This window comes from Hemiscyllium ocellatum, chromosome 14 (assembly GCF_020745735.1).
Source record: "Hemiscyllium ocellatum isolate sHemOce1 chromosome 14, sHemOce1.pat.X.cur, whole genome shotgun sequence".
NCBI classification, from domain to species: Eukaryota; Metazoa; Chordata; class Chondrichthyes; order Orectolobiformes; family Hemiscylliidae; genus Hemiscyllium; species Hemiscyllium ocellatum.
The window spans coordinates 45,890,628-45,908,837 of NC_083414.1; positions in this window are offsets into that span (position 1 = coordinate 45,890,628).

The window sequence follows — 18,210 nt, forward strand, 5'->3', positions numbered from 1 at the left end:
TGAGGATTCAAAGGAGAAATTGTTAATGGTAAGGACCAGTTCGGCCAAACGATTGAGAGTGTCGGTGGAAAGGTACTGTTGGGGATGTCGGGAGAAGAAAAATCGGAGGGCTTGGAGGCCCTGTTCATGGCAGATGGAGGTGTAGAGGGATTGTATATCCATGGTGAAGATGAGACATTGGGGGCCGGGGAAACGGAAGTCTTGGAGGAGGTAGAGGGCATGGGTGGTGTCTTGACAGTATGTGGAGAGTTCCTGGACTAGGGGGAATAGGATAGTGTCGAGATAGGTAGAAATGAGTTCATGCATTATGTGGTCAATCTCACCAAATGCACTGCATTTATCATGTGAATACAGCAATTTCCCCTACTCAAAGTTCTGTTTATTTGCCTTTTGAAAGAAGAGAGTGTAAAATACAAAAGGAAAGGACAGGACTGGAGTTCAACTGCTACTAATAGTGTCACTCTTAGAACCAGTGGACAAACTGGAGATGCATACACATATCAGTTAGACATGGAGTGAAATGGAAATCATAGACATTTGGTGACAGACTCACAAATTTCTCTGACATACATATGCTGATTTGATTTCCTCATTAACTGAGTTTTGTGAGAAAGAATGTGATGATTTGTCAAGATTGTGACTTTGCCAAGATTAAATCATGGCCCTTTGTTTGCTTTGTCTTTTCATGGCCCTTGCATGTAGAGTAGGGGTTGCAGGAAATCCCTGAGAGTAATTCCTCAGAGGACTTCTCAACACCATCACAGAGCCTACAGATATCCAGTCAGACAAGTACTCATACTTCAATGTGTGCAAACAGAGAATCAATTGGATTTTCTCTAGTAATTCATACTTCATATGCACAGATAATGGTGGCTTGGAAAAAGGTGGCGAACTCCATTCAGTACTAAGTTGGCAAGGGAGAAAATTCTATCCAAGCTCTATGCAATTAAACACAGATGCAAAAGGCAGGGAGCTATTGCTAGAGGACCATCATCACCTTGGTGAGGTATTGGTATGTTATGCCCACTTTCGACAGCAATGGAGGTTGGGGTGGGGAGGTGTTGGTGGAATGGATAAAACCTGGTAGATTAGTGGTGTAGGAAATTGAAAGATGAGATGTTATTGTGAGAGAAGCTGCATCCATGCTATTTGAAGAAAATTTATGAAGTATTATCATGCAGGTTGTGCAGAATCCTTTGGCTGATGCATTAACTATGTGAAAATGTGAGTCATGCAACCTTTCTAGCCAGAGGAAAATGTCAGTCCCCAATTAGCCACTTTACCCGTTAAGATCCTCAACCAATGACGTCTGAGTTCTCACCATTCAGGAAGGTCAATCAGTAGGACCCTTTGTTTACAGGTGCCCTGTTCCTAAACAAGTACCCAGCATTAACTCCACTCACCTCAGGAGCAATCCCCATCTGGGTGGCACAACGGCTCAGTGGTTAGCACTGCTGCCTCACAACACCAGGGTCCCTGGTTTGATTCCAGCCTCAGGCATCTGGCTGTGTGGAGTTTGCATACTGTCCCTGTGTCTGTGTGGGTTTCCTCTGGGTGCTCTGGTTTCCTCCCACAATCACAAAGATGTGCAGGTCAGGTGAATTGGCCATGCTTAATTGCCCATAATGTTAGGTGCATTAGTCAGAGGGAAATGGGTCTGGGTGGGTTACTCCACAAAGGGTCATTATGGACTGGTAGGGCCAAAGGGCCTGTTTCCAAACTGTAGGGAATCTAATCTATAAGTCCTGTCCACACTTGACTGTGCCTGAGGATCCATGGCTCATCCCTCCTGCAGGTTCATTTGGAATACCAGGTGGCACTACTGACACTGTGAGTGGAATTGCCATCCAGCTTAGAGCTTAAACAAGTGAGCGGCCCCATACTGTCCTAGTAAATACCCGATTACCTGGTAACTGCATTGAGTATTCCAAAGAGAAGGGATGCAGGACTGACGGTCAATACATGAGACCCGCATTAAATTTTGACACTTTTCAACAGCTTTTCCCGTGCAACTCTGCCTGTCAATGTTGTGTAGCAAAGCAGTGCTGAGCCACTGAAGTGATCCCACTTTCACCTATTGCTCTCACCCCCAGCCAAAAACTAATAGGCTGCCATGTACTTCAATGGTCAAATTTGCCACTGTATAGACACAGGAAAGACATTTAGAAATCTGTACCAAATTCAAAACAGAATATAAGCCAAGAGTATCTTAGCAGTTAGAGCAAGGATCTGAAAGACTTGCCTCCTCAGCTACTGAGCAACATAGGAGCCAGCATGGTGAATTAGGAGGAAAGTGAAAAGCATCTGGGTGTGTGACAAAATGTTATGTTTTAAGTTGTTGTAATAATTTCAATGGAAATGAAATGACTTGCACCATGTCTGAATCTTGATTGCTATTACACCCTGAGGGCCATTTTGTCCTTTCACTTGCTTTGTTATGAATGTCTGTACATGCCAATATCCATCTGACAGATGTGTAATGGGTGAATGACTGGCAGAGGAACTTGTTAGGGCACAGGTGTGGCGTTGGTGGTGGGAGCAGACTGCAGGGTACAGTATTCATTTGTTATGCTTCACATTAAGTGGATATTTGTAATACAGGTGTTAAGAGCATTGGGGCCAAGAGTGCATGCATCTGGATTGGTGTTGCATGTTCTATATTCAACTTCCTTCATGTCTTCATCATCCTCCATGATCACTATACCCTTTGTCCTCCGCAAAATGTGCCATCATTCTGGGTAGCACTCTTAGGTGGACTGAAGGGATATGTCCATGCAACTTCAATATCCCAAAAACTTTCTTAATGTCACACCTCGTATGTGACCTTTATTGTAGCAAACCCGCACATGACGGGTAAAACTGCCCACAGGAACTATTTGAAGTAAGTATCCCTTATTTCCTAATATATCTGCTTCCTGGGATGAAAAGGTCTGGGAATGTTGGGCTGCCAGATCATGAAACCATCAGACCATAAGAAGTGGGAACATGAATTGATCATTTATCTCCTCAAGTCTGCTCTACCATTCAATAAAATCATGGCTGATCTGACTGTGGTCTCACTTTCCTGTTAGTTCCCCATACATTTTAACTTGCCTACAATTCAAAAGATTTCAATCTTATTCAATGACTTAGACACCAATGCTTTCTGGGATCAAGAATTCTAAAAATTCAGTCTTATGAAGAGAAAATTCTTCTTCATCTCGATTTGAGCTAGAGTTGGGAGGACTAACCTATGAGGAGAGTTGATTAGATTGGGCCTGTCTTCAGTGGACTTTAGAAGGATGAGAGGGGATCTGGTTGAAATGTATAAGATTCTAGTGGGTTGAACTGACTAGATGCCCAGACAATGTTTGCTCTAGTTGAGCAATCTAGAGGCATGGGACACAATGTCAGGATCATTTAGGACTGGGATGAGAAAAGATTTCTTCACACATCAGATAATAAACCAGTGGAATTCTCTACTACAGAAGATTATGGAAGCCAAGTCCTAAATATATGCAAGACAGAGATATATCCAGTTCTAGCTTTTAAAGGCATTATGGATTATTGGGTGAAAGCAGGAATATAGCATTGAGACAGAGGATCAGCCATTATCAGTTTAAATGCTGTGGTTTCATCAACACCCTGTAGATCTGTAGCAAAATTTCATCACTTTTCTGCTTTATTCCACTTGTAGTAAAGATCAACACTCCATTTGCCTTCCTAAATATCGTATTTTCATTCGAGCTTTTTGTGTTCCATTTGTGAGGGCTCCCAGATCCCTCTGTACTATTGCATTCTATGCTCTCTCTCTCTTTTTAAATAATATTTTGGTGGTTTATTCTTCCTAATAAAGTGGATAACTTCATATAATTGTAGCCAAAAGTATTTGTCCACATTCAAATGGAAATTCTCAATTTTGAAGAGTGGATTTATTGCTGGTTAGCAACCATACCTCCTTTAAACTCAAAACATAAGAGAAGAAATAGGAGCAGGAGCTTGCTGCCAATGTAAATATCTGTCACCTTAAGCTTCAACACCAATTTCCAGACCTTCCCCCATATCCTTTGATTCCGTGAGAAGCCCAAATTTATCAATTCCAGTCTTAAAAATGTACAATGATGGTGCATAGACAACCATCCAGGATACAGAATTCTAAATATTCACAATGTTGTGAGTAAAAAAATCCCTCTCATGCTAAATAATTGGCTCCTTATCCTAAAACTGTGTCTCCTTGTTCTAGATTCTGAGCCAAAGGGAAACAATATCCATGTATCTACCCTGTCAAGCCCTTCAGAATCTCGAAGGTTTCAATAAAGTCACCATTCATTAATTTATTCACCAGAGAGTATAAGCACTGTTTATTCAGCTTCTCATGTTAGGACACTTCATTTCTCTCAGGGACCAATCTAGGGAATTTTCACTGAACTACCTTCTATGAGCTTTAGCTTTCTTAAAATATGAAAATCAAAATTGCTCAAAATGGTTATGTTACAGTTTGTGATGATGATACGGTTTGTCCTCGGTTTTTTTTTGTAGCAAGGTTGTAAAGGCAGAGGTGCCAAAGTGGCTTCAAGAGACTGCCTAAGTCAAAACTTTTAAAAGGCCTTTCGGTTTGTTTAAGACATATAGAACAAAGGAAGAGGATTGGCCAGCTCTCACAGACCAGGCTTTCTAGTTTTTTTTTTAGTCATCGCAGTCAGAAGCTATCCCAAAAGAGTTGAAACTGCAGTAAATTATTCCTATCTGCTACTTTCTCTGAAATCTCTCTTGATGTTGTTTCCTCCTGGATTGGAGAACTGCCTGTAAGAATCTGTGTCTGACTTTATCTTTTTGCCAAGGGCTGTGTTTATGGGATGTTACTGTATTGGAATAGTTAATGATTAATGGGTACTGCAACTATTAATCGGTTAAGTTTTCCAATAGGTAAGTCATTCTAAATCCTCTTTCTTTTGTTGGTGTTTTAACTATCACGTTTAAATAAATTGTGTTTTACTCAATATTGAGTAGTTTGACCTGTTGCATCACATCTGATAAGCGCACTTCACATTTGCCTTTCAAATAAGAAAAAGCTAGGCTACCTTCTTAAAATATCTTTAGGAGGTCTGGTCTGGTCCATAACAGGTTGTATTATAACCCTGCTCTAAAAACCAATAATTTTTAGACTCCAATCATGCTAACACTCTTGGGGAGACCATGATTACTTTCAGAGAATTAACTCTGTGAAGACACTGCAGAGGTAAGAGAGTGATCATATTCCTTGACTATTCAAATGCAATACCAGGGTGATTATTTCTTTGGTTTCAGCAACCAGTAGGCAAGTCTACAATGAATATTACTTTTGAAAGACTTGCTTAATTTTCATGGTCTGGTTTCACCATGATTTTACTGGTGAGCTGTGGAGATATTTCATAGAAACCACCAATCAAAAAGACCTACGATACAGCCACGTTGCCATGAAGCCTAACCAATCCAGTTAAGTTAAAGGGAAGATGTTCCTGGAGCAAGGTTTTGGAGAGTTTGTCATCATGAAGATCCATTTCTGCAGAACCAGGAAGTACATCAATTCTCTTCCTGACCATATAAAAATGTTTATATTTTTAGCTTATATTTTCCCAAGGTAAGCTGCTATGTTAGGCTATCCAGCATTGGTAACAATGGGCAATATATGTGAATTACATGCACCAGTCATTTGTACCTGAAAATTGCATTGAGCTACTACTAATGTTGTAGGACTCTGATTTGTAAGTACTGATGACACCCTTGCCTGTTTTTGATGAGCTCTTGGGCCAGACAAATGAAGGACTCGTCAATAGTACAATAAGTGTTCCACTGTGATCCTCAGTATGCTACCTTTCAGATCATGAAGTTCATCTGTTTTAAATATCCTCTGGGGGTCATCATTATATGTGTCTTCGAAAAGCAATTGCTAGAATCCCAGTAAGGCAGGGAAGTAAAGTTTTCCTAGATATCCCAGACGTTAATAGCCTCTTGGCCTGTAAGCTATGCTGAAAATGCCCTTATCTTATAGATCCAGTCTTTCTTACCTCCTTTTGCCTGTTGGGTTTTCCAAGGTCCAGGAAACTGAACTGACCCACATGTCCCCTGAGAGTGCCTATCCCCATCCCACAATACCCACCTCCCCCCACTCTGTTAAAATCAGAAACAAGCACTGTGTGTAGAATTTAAATTTTGCATACTGTAAGCTCTGACATGTAGCCAACCAACATGGTTTTTGGGATTAAATTTCCTCCTCATGTGCTTTACACTCAGACATGAACCAAACAAAATAGCATCTATTTAAAAAAAAGCACTGTGATTGGTTGCCATAAATTTGTACCTGCCCTCATATTTGCTGTCCCAACTTCCAGACTGATAGATTGATTAATATATTAGTTAGGAGAGCTCAGATACCATATGGTTCTCTGTGGATTTATGAAAGGAGAATCAGGTTTAATAAATCAATCAGGGGAATCTGAGAGATGTAGTGTATTCGGATTTTTAAATACAAGAGACTATTACACAAGATTAGGGCCAAAGGGAATTGAGTTACTGTGTTAGAATGGATTGAAGATTAGTTGACAGTCAGAAAGTAGAGACTAAGAGCAAGTAAGTCATCTTTAGATGACAAGTTATAACTAGTGGAGTATTGGTAGAGTTAGTCTTGTGCCTAATTTATTTACAAATTACATGAATGATTTAGCTAAAGGGACTATGTATAATATAGGCAAGTAGGTGAAAATGCAAAGCTGGGTCTGAAACAGAGACCGAAAATGCTGGAAAACCTCAGCAGGTCTGGCAGCATCTGTGGAGAGAAAGCAGAGTCAATGTTCTGGATCCAGTGACGCTTCTTCAGAACTTGAGTTCAGATGCTGTCAAATGCTGTATCCACAAGTGGTGTCAGACCTGAGGTTCGCCAGCAATGTCTCTTTTTATTTCATACTTCCAGTATCTACAATTCTTTCTTTTTGTGAAACTAAGCTGAAAGGAGGATGTAAAAAGATCAAAAGCAAATTGAATAGTGATTAGATAATATGTGGGGAATATGTATTTACCAGATTAATAAAGACAATAAAAATCAAAATATGTCAAAGGTGTGATGCCAGTGCTTTACAATAAAATAATAAAGGTTTACCATGATTTGGATTTAATTGCATGATTCTTTTGTCACTCACTTCAGTGTTAGGTTACAGCTACAAACACCACTAATTCCAGAGAGTTTTCCTGTTTGTCAGCAATCGCCGATCACTGGCCAACAGCATAGTGCTGGGATTGGATTCTGATATTCATTCACAGCAGGACTTCCCAGTCAGCCCCAAGCTGCAAATTTTGAGGTCACAAACTCACAAGTGGCAATTGGCTTCCATGTCGTATCCTTGTTCTCACACTAGCTTATGGAGTCATGTGTTCAGTGATCCACTGAAGGAGTTCAAGACTGAGTTCAACTGAACTTTGGTTGTGGGTCCACCAAAGGCAAAGAAAAATACTTTCAGGAAAAAATTACTGCAGATGCTGGAATCTGCGTTGAAAACAGCTTCTGTGTTATTTTTCCAATGTTTTCTGGACAAGTCTCATTGGCAGCAATTGTTCCACTCAGATCTGTGTTCAAATTAGGTCCTGAAGAAGATTTTGGGATACACATAGCTAGAGAACTCTCATCTTCACCTGTATCCTTCACCTGTTTAGATGAACAGGTAAACACCATAGATAGCTGCACGATGTATCTCAAAGCATCTTAACAGCTTGCTTAAATACTCAGTTTGTGTTTGATTAGTGAATGAAATGGCAATGTTAGTGTTCAACTTATTAGTTACTTTGGGTGGAATCTTGTTAGGGTCTGGGTGATATGAACTATGGTGAGATTCATGGCAGAATCAGAAGAGAAGTCCAGTGATGGCAATCTTGACATTGGGTGTATCTCACTCCGTCTTTTGCTGAGCAATGAGGTGGGTTTCTGGCTAAGCACTGGAATTCCAGTTTGTCAAGATGCTGTATCAATGGCCTGACTTTCTATTTAATATTCAGTTTCCTATTTTACTCAACACTCCAATGAAACTAGATGTCCAGAAGTCGTGACGTGGGAATTTGAGTGGTAATGTGGCAACTTCATCTTGCCACAAACTGCTCAGCACCAAACAGCATCTCAGCGCATGATCCACAGGCATCAGCAGCATACAACCTTTATCCACAGGCATTAGAATCTGGCAATTGGCAATTCCTCATGACCATCCAGGCACCTCTCCAATAGACTTCCTAGAAAGGACACACTAGCATTGTACAGTGTGCAGGCAACTAGCATTGAAAGGCTGCAGTAATAACTACTCAGACAGGCACCAAACTAAAGCATTGGACCAAGTTGCATCTCAGAGCTGCTCTCTAGCTCTCTTAGTGCTCACTCACTTAGCTCCTACCTGCATGCCCCCAGTATTCCCATCTTGCCTTACTGTGTTGTTTTCTGCAATCACACAATTACACAGCTTACCTTGCTGGTGAGCAGCCCTCAGTCAAGAGGGGGGACATCTTGCTGTACAGAAATGTGCTACCTCAATTTCACATCTACACCATGAGTCTGCAGCTTGTACTGGCAGGCATGACTCAAAGTCTTGAAGAATGACAATTAGATTACTTACAGTGTGGAAACAGGCCCTTCGGCCCAACAAGTCCACACCGACCCGCTGAAGCGCAACCCACCCATACCCCTACCCCTACATTTACCCCTTACCTAACACTATGGGCAATTTAGCATGGCCAATTCACCTGACCCGCACATCTTTGGACTGTGGGAGGAAACCGGAGCACCCGGAGGAAACCCACGCAGACATGGGGAGAACGTGCAAACTCCACACAGTCAGTCGCCTGAGGCGGGAATTGAACCCAGGTCTCTGGCGCTGTGAGGCAGCAGTGCTAACCACTGTGCCACCGTGCCACCTCAGTGAATGTCCTCAGTGAAGTCTGTAGAGTCACTACCAGTCAGGGGTTCCTGACGTTGAGAGTCAAGGACAGCCTCCCGTATCAATCCAGGGGATTGGCTATGGTCAGAGGTTTGGTTGGGGTGATTGTGGTCAGGTGGCCCATACCTCTGCAGTCTGAGAAGCATGTCAGGTTCAGTCCTGTGCTACAGAGAGAGACCAGTCTGGGGGATACAGTGAATGCATTGAGATTGCAGTACAGCCACCAGTCAGTGGGAAGCTCTTACCTGTGGTCGTCTGGTTAGGTCACTCAATGGGGTGGGTCGCAGTCAGTCTGTTGAGTCCATCTACAGAAAGTAAGTGGGACTGGAGAGCCAAGAGGTGGGAGTTGGGTACTGTGTAGGAAGCAAGATCTATAATTCAGGATTGGAACCTGCAAACTTGAAGGCAAGGGGTATGACAATTATGAAGGTGATGCAATAATATCTGAAGGGGGTGATATGGGAAGGGGATCATGCAGGACAGGAGTTCATGCATGCACAGGAGGATCCTGGCTTCAAAAGGTTAGGACACACTACATGATCACAGCTGGCATGGTCACCTTATGGCTAAGGGCTGGACCTGTGGATTGGTTGGGTGGAGACCTGAGGAGATGTGAGGCCTAAATGGTTCACAGAAAGTGCTATCAGGAATGAAATCTGAATGTTCGGGGTTTCACTGACATATAGAAGCAGAGGCTGCAAACCACTGGCCAAGGGATGCTCACTGTCACCTTCCACACTGCTGGAAATTAGAAGTGCATAATGGGAAAGAAAATGGCTGCAAAACACAAGAGAGTGAAGGTATTGCAGTGTGTATGAATGAGACTGAAAGTGGAGTTAAGTTGCAGTGGAACACAATGTGGTACTTACACAGTTGATGGAATGTGGATATCTCAGTATTCCTGCCAGAATGGTCCTCATCATCTCCTCTGGAGGCCAGGATCTTCTCCTCACAGGGGCTGAAAATTCTTGCCAACCCACCATCCATCAGCTGCCTTCTCTTGTAATGTGACAAAGGGAGGAATTGAGTACGGTGAAAGTGGCTGGCACAGCTGTTGTTGTCCTTGCATTGGGTGGAAAGGGAGCAGGCAGCGCAGAGGCCATGCAGGGTTAGTGATGCAGGAGGCTGGGGCATGGTGTGTGAGGGGAGGAGAGTTGCCCGACCGAGTGAGCGAAGTAAATAGCCTTGGCAGAAGGAGAGTTTAAGTAGCAGAGATAAAGTGAGTATGAGCAGTAGAGAGTAAAGTGTGCTGCTCACTGTGGCAGGGTGCAGCACTTTCTTACAGTACTCATGGCCATTCCTCTGGACCATCGAGACTTCTTGACCTCCTCTACCAGTACTCTGGGAAGAAGACTCTCCCATTTGCACTACTCTTTTGACCAGGACCTTTAAGGTCCTCTTGGAGAATTGTGGTACTATCTCTCCTTTCTCCAGCATCTTCTGGCTCTGACCTTTACTGAGCAGGGCAGCTTAAAAATGCCAATTTTTGACTGGGTGCACTATGGTTCTTTTAAATATGATGTAAGCGCGAGGGATGCTGGTCTTTCAGCAGTTGATGAATAGCGAGTGTTGGTTTGCAACGGGGGTAACGTAGGTAGTTAGTGAGGTGTATTTAGTCAGATATCGTGAGAAATTTCATGAGGCCTCATACAAGAATCCCTCTGAAAAAACTTGATACATCTAACACTTCGTTGAAATAAATGTAAGATTCAGCCCACAATTCACTGGATCATAGTGATGGCCTGAAAGAGTTAAAACTGTAGATGTGATTTGAGAAGGTGCTCACCATCTTCTCCAGAATGAAATACTAACATCTGAACAACGGTGAAAATTTTCAGAAATACAGTAAAATTAGATTCTTGACATTGAGAGGAAAGAAAGTCTAAGTTTCCCCTTTAGGTTTCATAGCCTAGTTGAGAAGATTGCTAATAAGCAGAGACGGTCTGATTTTTATGCATTAACAATTTAACTAATAATTAGCTAATAATCTCACCTCATTTATAAACAGACTGCTTATATTCCTGGTAAAAAATAAACAGACTGCTACTCTCCCAAAAAAGTGGTGAGAAATTGCATGGCTCCAGTTCCCATCTTAACAGTCAGAATGGGAATCTGGCTGTTGCAGTTTGTTAGTGTCCCCTCCAGGCATCCATCTTGGTTAGTATTTCCTGGCCAGCATCCAATTGCACCCTCCATTCCCCCCCCACCCACAGGAATCAACATTGGCAAAGAACCAACATCATGGCATATGCAAACTAGCTTATAACACAGGCCAGCATTGCCTTACTGCATTTTAGAGCTCACCATCACTTACATTGCAATGCTGCTGCCAGGTCTCTTTGCAAACAGGAACAGGCACCTTTGTATGTGTTATAACAGGTAGTACTTCAGGGATTTTAACTTGCTTTCTTTGCATATATTTGGATGGTCTATGTTGCCTTACCCTACCTTTTGGAGCATTTCCACTTCAATCAGAACTTACAGGCTCTCAGTCCTTCTGTCTTGTTGGGCCTTTCACCCCTGCACTCTGGACAGCCAGCCAGTACAGACAAGAGATGCTGCTTAATCCTTGGTTTCTTTGTTCCAGATAATTGGAGGACATATCAAGTCTATTTGATGGATCTTTGAAAGCTGCTGGCATTGAACAGTCAAGATAGTGGACATGTTGCTGTATGGTATGTGCAACATGTGCCAGGAGCCTATGTGGCAAACACATTGCATGTGCTTCAACAAAATACACATGCCTTAAATTTGAGGGAGAGTAGTCACTAGTCAAGTCAAGGGAGGCTGTCTTCATCCACTCTACCAATGCAGTAAGTCGAGGGTTTTGTCTGATGTGAGTCCATGTGTTCAGACACAGTTACCAGATGCTCAGACCAATCAGAGTCAGGGAGTCTGAGTCATGGCTAGTCCTGCAATCAGACGAAGTATTAGCATTAACCCAGTGAAGGAGCTGCACAGAGATCAACCGTGGCTGCCTTTCCAAGTCAGTCAGGAGCTAAGCCACAGTCAGTCCAGGTTGAAAGTTCACTGAAAGTCAAGGGAATTATCAGGAGTTACTGATGTGGGAGGAACATTGGAGAAGTCAGTTGTGGGGATTGGAGGGAATACTTTGGAATGCAAGGGGGACAATATTTGTGAAGAGGGGCAACTCAATATATGAGGGTGGGAAATGATAGAGCATGGGATGGCAAGGGGAATGCAGGGAGGGGGGTGGTGGTGGGATGGGAGTTCGTGAAATCATTGTCTGTGACTATTCTGTTAATGGGGGAACAGTGTATAACAGAGAACACATCATGATATCCCATGAGTGTGTGTTGCAAAACCTTCTTTCATTGGGCCAACAAGATGGATAAAATGACTCCTCCATATCACGTTTCCATGCAGATCATAACAGAATTGTACTGACCGAAGATGCTGCTTAATCTTTGGTTTCTTTCTTCCAGATAACTGGATGTCATATCAGGCCTACTTGATGGATCTTTGAAAGCTGCAACATTGCAGTGAGGAAGTTCTTCAGAAGGAACAGGTCCTTTCAGCATCCTACAGTGAAGCAGTGCCAGCTGAAGTAATGCAGACAGGGGTTCTCTGTGAACCTTGTTCAATCCAACTGGGTCATGTCAATGTTTTGATGCTGCACCCCCTGTGTAACCCTAACTAAATGTGCAGCTTATTGGTTTGATCTTTTTATGCTTTCTCTGCTGTTTAATAAGAAATTAAGGTCACAAAGAGATGAAACCCTTCACAACATTTGATGCTTCCTCATTTAATCATGGCAAAGCTTGTGCTACAAAAGTGATCAGCATCACTCAGACAGTGCTAGAACAACATGTTGTGCTAAGGATAGCTAACCTCTCTATATTTACCCTTGTAGCTGCAGCTAAAATGACATTTGCTCAAGGAGCTGATGATAAAAAAACAAACATTTATTTACAAATGTGCTGATAAAAGAGAAGCTTCCCACATGCCAGCTCTGTGCCTTCAGAAGGTTTCCTTTTCCTTTTACCCTTCTACATCAGTGCAGTACTAGGGTTTGCAAAGCATGCCATGTCACTATCTCCTTGTGAAGAAAGCCACCTGGAGTAAGGTGCTTGCCCTGTCATCTGGCCGTTGGTGCTGAGCAAGCCAGTGTACAAATTTGTCTTTCTGGGACAATTCCTCCCACATGGCTACTGTGAATGATGTGGTTGTTGGAGGACATCTCTGCAAGAGTTCATCAGAGTAGAGTCCTTGGCCTAACATCTTAGTTGCCTCATCAATAACTTTCCCTCCATCATAAGGTCAGAAGTTCGCTGACAATTGCACCATGTCAACACCATTCACCACTCCTCAGATACTGAAGCAGTCTGTGTTCCAATGCAACAAAATCTGGACAATATCCAGGCTTGGTTAGAGACAAAAAAAACTGTGGATGCTGAAAACCAAAGTAGACAGCAGGAGGCTGGAAGAATGCAGCAAGCCAGGTTGCATTAGGAGATGGAGAATTCAACGGTTCGTGTGTAACCCTTCTTCAGGACTGGGGAGTGGGTGTAGGGGAGCTGCAGACAAAGTGGGTGGGGGGACAGGGTGTTGGATAGGTGAAAACAGACAGAGGGTATGACCTGGTTGGCCAACTTGAACAATGAATCCGGTTGGTGGCCTGGAGGAGTGGAAGGAAGGGAAAGGGGCTGGGAAGTGTGGTTATTAGAAATTGGAGAACTCAATGTTGAGTCCTCCAGGCTGTAGGCTGCCCAGGTGGAAGATGAGTTGTTGTTCCTCCAATTTGAGGTTTGATTCATTGTGGCAATGAAAGAGGCCAAGCTTGGTCATGTCGAAAAGGGATTGTGAAGGGAATTGAAATGGGTGGTGACTGAGAGGCCTGGTTGGCCCCTGCAGGCCCGGCTGTGATGCTCAGTGAGCCATTCCCTAAGTTTACATTTGGTCTCCCCGATGTAGAGAAGAGCACATTGAGAGCACCTGATGCAGTAAACTAGGTTGGAGGAGAGGCAGGTAAACCTCTGTCTCACATGGAAGGACTGTTTGGGGCCCTAGATGGAGGTGATGTGCTGGCAGGTTTTGCATCTTTTCCAGTTGCAGGGGAAGGTCACCGGGAGTTCGAAAGTGTTGGTGGGGAGACTGGCACAAACCAAGGATTGTTGAAGTGAACCATCCTTGCAGAAGGTGGGCTGGGGAGGGGAAGATGTTCTTAGTGGTGGGGTCCAGTTGGAGTTGGTGCAAGTGCGTTGGATGGGGAGACTGGTGGGTTGGTGGATGAGGACAAGGGGCACTCTGTTCTTATTACATTTGGAGGAGAGATTTAGAGCAGTGGAATGGGGAATTGAGATGGTGTGGTGGAGGACTGTCTGGATGATAGAGGGAGGAAAACGATGATGTTTGAAATAGGTGAACATCTGGGATGCTTGGGAGTGAAATGTCTCCTCGTCCAAGCAGATGCAGTGGAGGCTGAGGAATTGGGAGAACAAGATGGAGTTCTTGCAGGATGGGAGGAGGTGTAGTCCAAGACATTATGGGAATCTGTGGGTGTGTAAATGTCCGTCGGAGACTGTCATTAGAGATGGAGATGGAGAGGTCAACAAAGGGGAGGGAGGTGTCCAAGATGGACCAATTGAACTCGAGGGCAGGGTAGAAGTTGTGGGAGAAGTCGATGACCTGCTCCAGTTCAGCCTGGGTGCAGGACACTGCACTGATGCAATCATCGATGTAATGGCGGAAGGGTTGGGGTGCAGTACCTGTGTAGGTTCGACAAAGCTGACAAAGAGGCAGGCATAGCTGCGGCACACCCGATGCTCATGGTCACTCCCTGGGTCTGGAGGGAATGGGAGGAGTTAAAGGGAAAGTTATTAAGGGTGAGGACTAGTTCAGAAAGACCAAGGAGGGTATTGGTAGAGGGGCACTGGATAGGTCTGTTGGAGAGGAAGAACTGGAGGGCCTGGGAGCCATTCTCATGGGATATGGGCATGCATAATGACTGCACATCCATAGTGAAGAGAAAGCACTTGGGACTGGGGAACAGGAAGTTACTGAAGAAATGGAGGGTATGATTGGTGTTGCAGATGTCGGTGGGAGGTGCTTGAATCAAGGGGAGAGGATGGAGTCGAGGTAGGATGAAACGAGTGCAGTGGGGCAGGAGTATGCCAAGACAATGCGTCGTCCAGGATAGTTGGGCTTGTGGATCTTGGGGAGCAGATAGAACCAGGCAGTATGGGGCTGGGGGGCTATGAGTTTAGAAGCAGTGGAGGAGAGACCACCGGAGGCAATGAGACAACAGTGATTTTGGCATGATTGGTCATGGTTGGCTCGTCAGCAAGGACTAGGTAGGATGTGGTGTTGGAAAGCTGGCAATCAGCCTCTGAAATATAAAGGTTCATTCTCCAGATTACCACCACCCTGGCTTTGTCAGTGGATTTGGTGAACCAGGCATTCGCGCAGAGAGAGTGGACCACTGCACGTTCAGAGGGGGTGAGGTTAGAATGAGTGAGGGGAGGGGGTGTGGAGGAATTGAGGTGGCTGATGTCATGTCAGCAGTCTAGGGTGGGTACAAGGCCGGCGGCGGGATAGCCAAGTGGAGGAGGAAGGTTGGAGGTGGGAGAAGGGGCCATCAGAGGAAGGTTGGGAGTTTTTGTCAAAGAAGAAGGTGCAGAGGCAGCGAAAGAAGAGCTCCACGTTGTGGTGGGTCCGGAATTCGTTGAGGTGGGGGCGCTGGGGCACGGGGCGGGGGGTGGGGGGGGGGAGGTATAATGAACATTAGCCCTTTCCTAAGGATGGACCGTTTGGCCTCAGAGAGTTTGAGGTCAGTGCGGATAGTAAATATGTAGCAAGGCTCGTAGGTGGGCTTGGTCTGATAAGCAGCAAGTGACATTCTCACTACTCCCTCCACCACCGATGCTCAAATATCAGCGGTGAGTACTATCTGCAAGATACACTGCAGATATTCACCAAATATCTTCTGATAGCATCTTCCAATCAACAACTGCTTCCATCTAGAAGGTAAGGGCAGATGATACATGGGAACACCGCCACATGCATGTTCCCTGCAAAGCCACTCACCATCCTGACTTGGAAATATATCATCGCTCCTTCACTGTCACTGGATCAAAATTCTGGAATTCCCTCCCTGAGGCATTGTAGGTCAACCTACTGCACATGGACTGCATTGGTTTTCCCCAAAATGGAATAGAAAATACAGCAATTGACTTAGTGCCTATATGGGGCATAATTACAGGGTTAACAATGGAGATCCCAGAGGGCTTTGGCAGCAGTGAATACTTTCGTCACTGGTGAGTGCAAGATAGCACAGGAGCAGTACTATCATGGTATATACATAAGTGCATTACATAATGCGTAACAAATCAGAGCAAGAAAGAAAATTGCATGAGGTAACTTACTTGAGCTCAAAGAGAGAAACCCTTCACAATACTCTCCATACTTGTCACTTAGCTGATTTTTGATAACATTCACCACAGCGTGTTGCCTTCCTCTTTACGTTACCATTCTGTTTCTGATTACAATTGTCTGGACATTTTTCACAGATACACTTCTTATGAGTTAATTTTATCAGCTCTGAGCTTTCAATTTATTTTTCCATAATTTCTCAGCTGAATTGTCAAGTCCAACCAATCACTAAGAAAGAAATCACTGCCTGGCTGGCAGTACAGAAGTATGCTTCGTACTATTGATTCATTATGATGTCAAATATCATTATAAACTATGCAACCCGCTTGTCTATACTACACTGAGAGCAGTGTAAATTGAATGGTTAGAACCTGTAAAGGAAAATTATAAATGGCACTGAAGTCTACAGAATGATAATATAGTTGACCCTGACTAATTACCAGATAAAGAACACATGTCAGTGATTGAGTTTTCTTTCTTTCTGGCCAGTGAGCTGTAAGCAGTCGGTTTGAGGTTAAGCTTATTGCAATTAGTGTTACTGCAAGAGTTGGCTTAATGAAAGGTGTATTACACAAGAAACTGTTATAAAACAAGGAAATAAAAGACTCTAGAGGCTGGAAAGTTGTAAAAAGAAAACAAAATCTGTCACAGAGTCATAAAATCATAGAGATGTACAGCATGAAAACCGACCTTCAATCCAACTTGTCCATGCCAACCAGATATCCCAACTCAACTGTTGATGCAATACTGGAAATATTCAACCTATCAGATCACATTTATAGAGACAGCATATGATTTGAGGTTTTAAATTTGGAAAATTTTCATCAGAACTGGCTGGTTATTACGGATGAATAGCACTTAAATAGAAACAGAACAAAGGAAACGGTTAAAACTCATACACACAAAAGAAAAAATATAACCTCTAATGTAACAAAGAAGAGATGGCTAAATGATCAATGTCATCTTAGCATGGGATGACAGGAGACAACTGGCAGAGTGTGACGCAGGCTTGGGAGAAGATCAAAGCAGGTCAGTACCAAGGAGATACACTTTTCTGATAATCAGGTGCTCCTACAGAGAGGCAATACTCCAAACACCACAGTAATTATTAACTGTCTGGAAAGGTCACTACTTCAGTTCCATATTATCAACACATCCTGTCACTGCCTCACTTTCACCACTTGTCATGCAAGCCCAGAAGTACTTACTGTCCATTCACCTCTATCACCATTGTACAATGTTGAAAATACTCATTCCAGGTGAGAAACCAATTTATATACTTCCTACAACATAACTCACTGCTCCTGCAGTCTCACCTATACATCTATCAGGATAAATGATGTTTGATAACCTGTGCAGACACGATGAGCCAAAGAGACTCTTTCCATGCTGTAAAAATTCCTTGACTCCACATTGGGTGGCCAAATATACAACAAGTGACCACTCTATCAAGTACTCTGACATGTCCACATGTAACCCTGAGCTCTCTTGCCACTTCTATCTCTCTTATCTTCTGCTTTGATTTTCCTGACTTTGGCCTTGTCTGATGTTTCTATGAAGCTGAATGCAAGTTTAAGGAATAACACATTTTGGAGAATTTTAATCATCCTGTTGAATCAAAAGAAGGCAAGCACACTGTTGAAATTGCTCAGAAGAGACAAGCTGCGACAATCCTGCACAATTCTAGACTCTCATTGTTTTGACCAATACTTGACTCAGGCATGAGCCTTGGTTAATTATTCTGCAAAAAGACAAGGTTCTTGCAGTTCCTCTGTACAACTACCTTGGTCTTGTCCAAACTCGGACTAAAGAGCTGAATTCTAGAGATGGGATCAGAGTGACTATTATCAAGGCTGCATTTATCCAAGTGTTACATCAAGGAACCCAA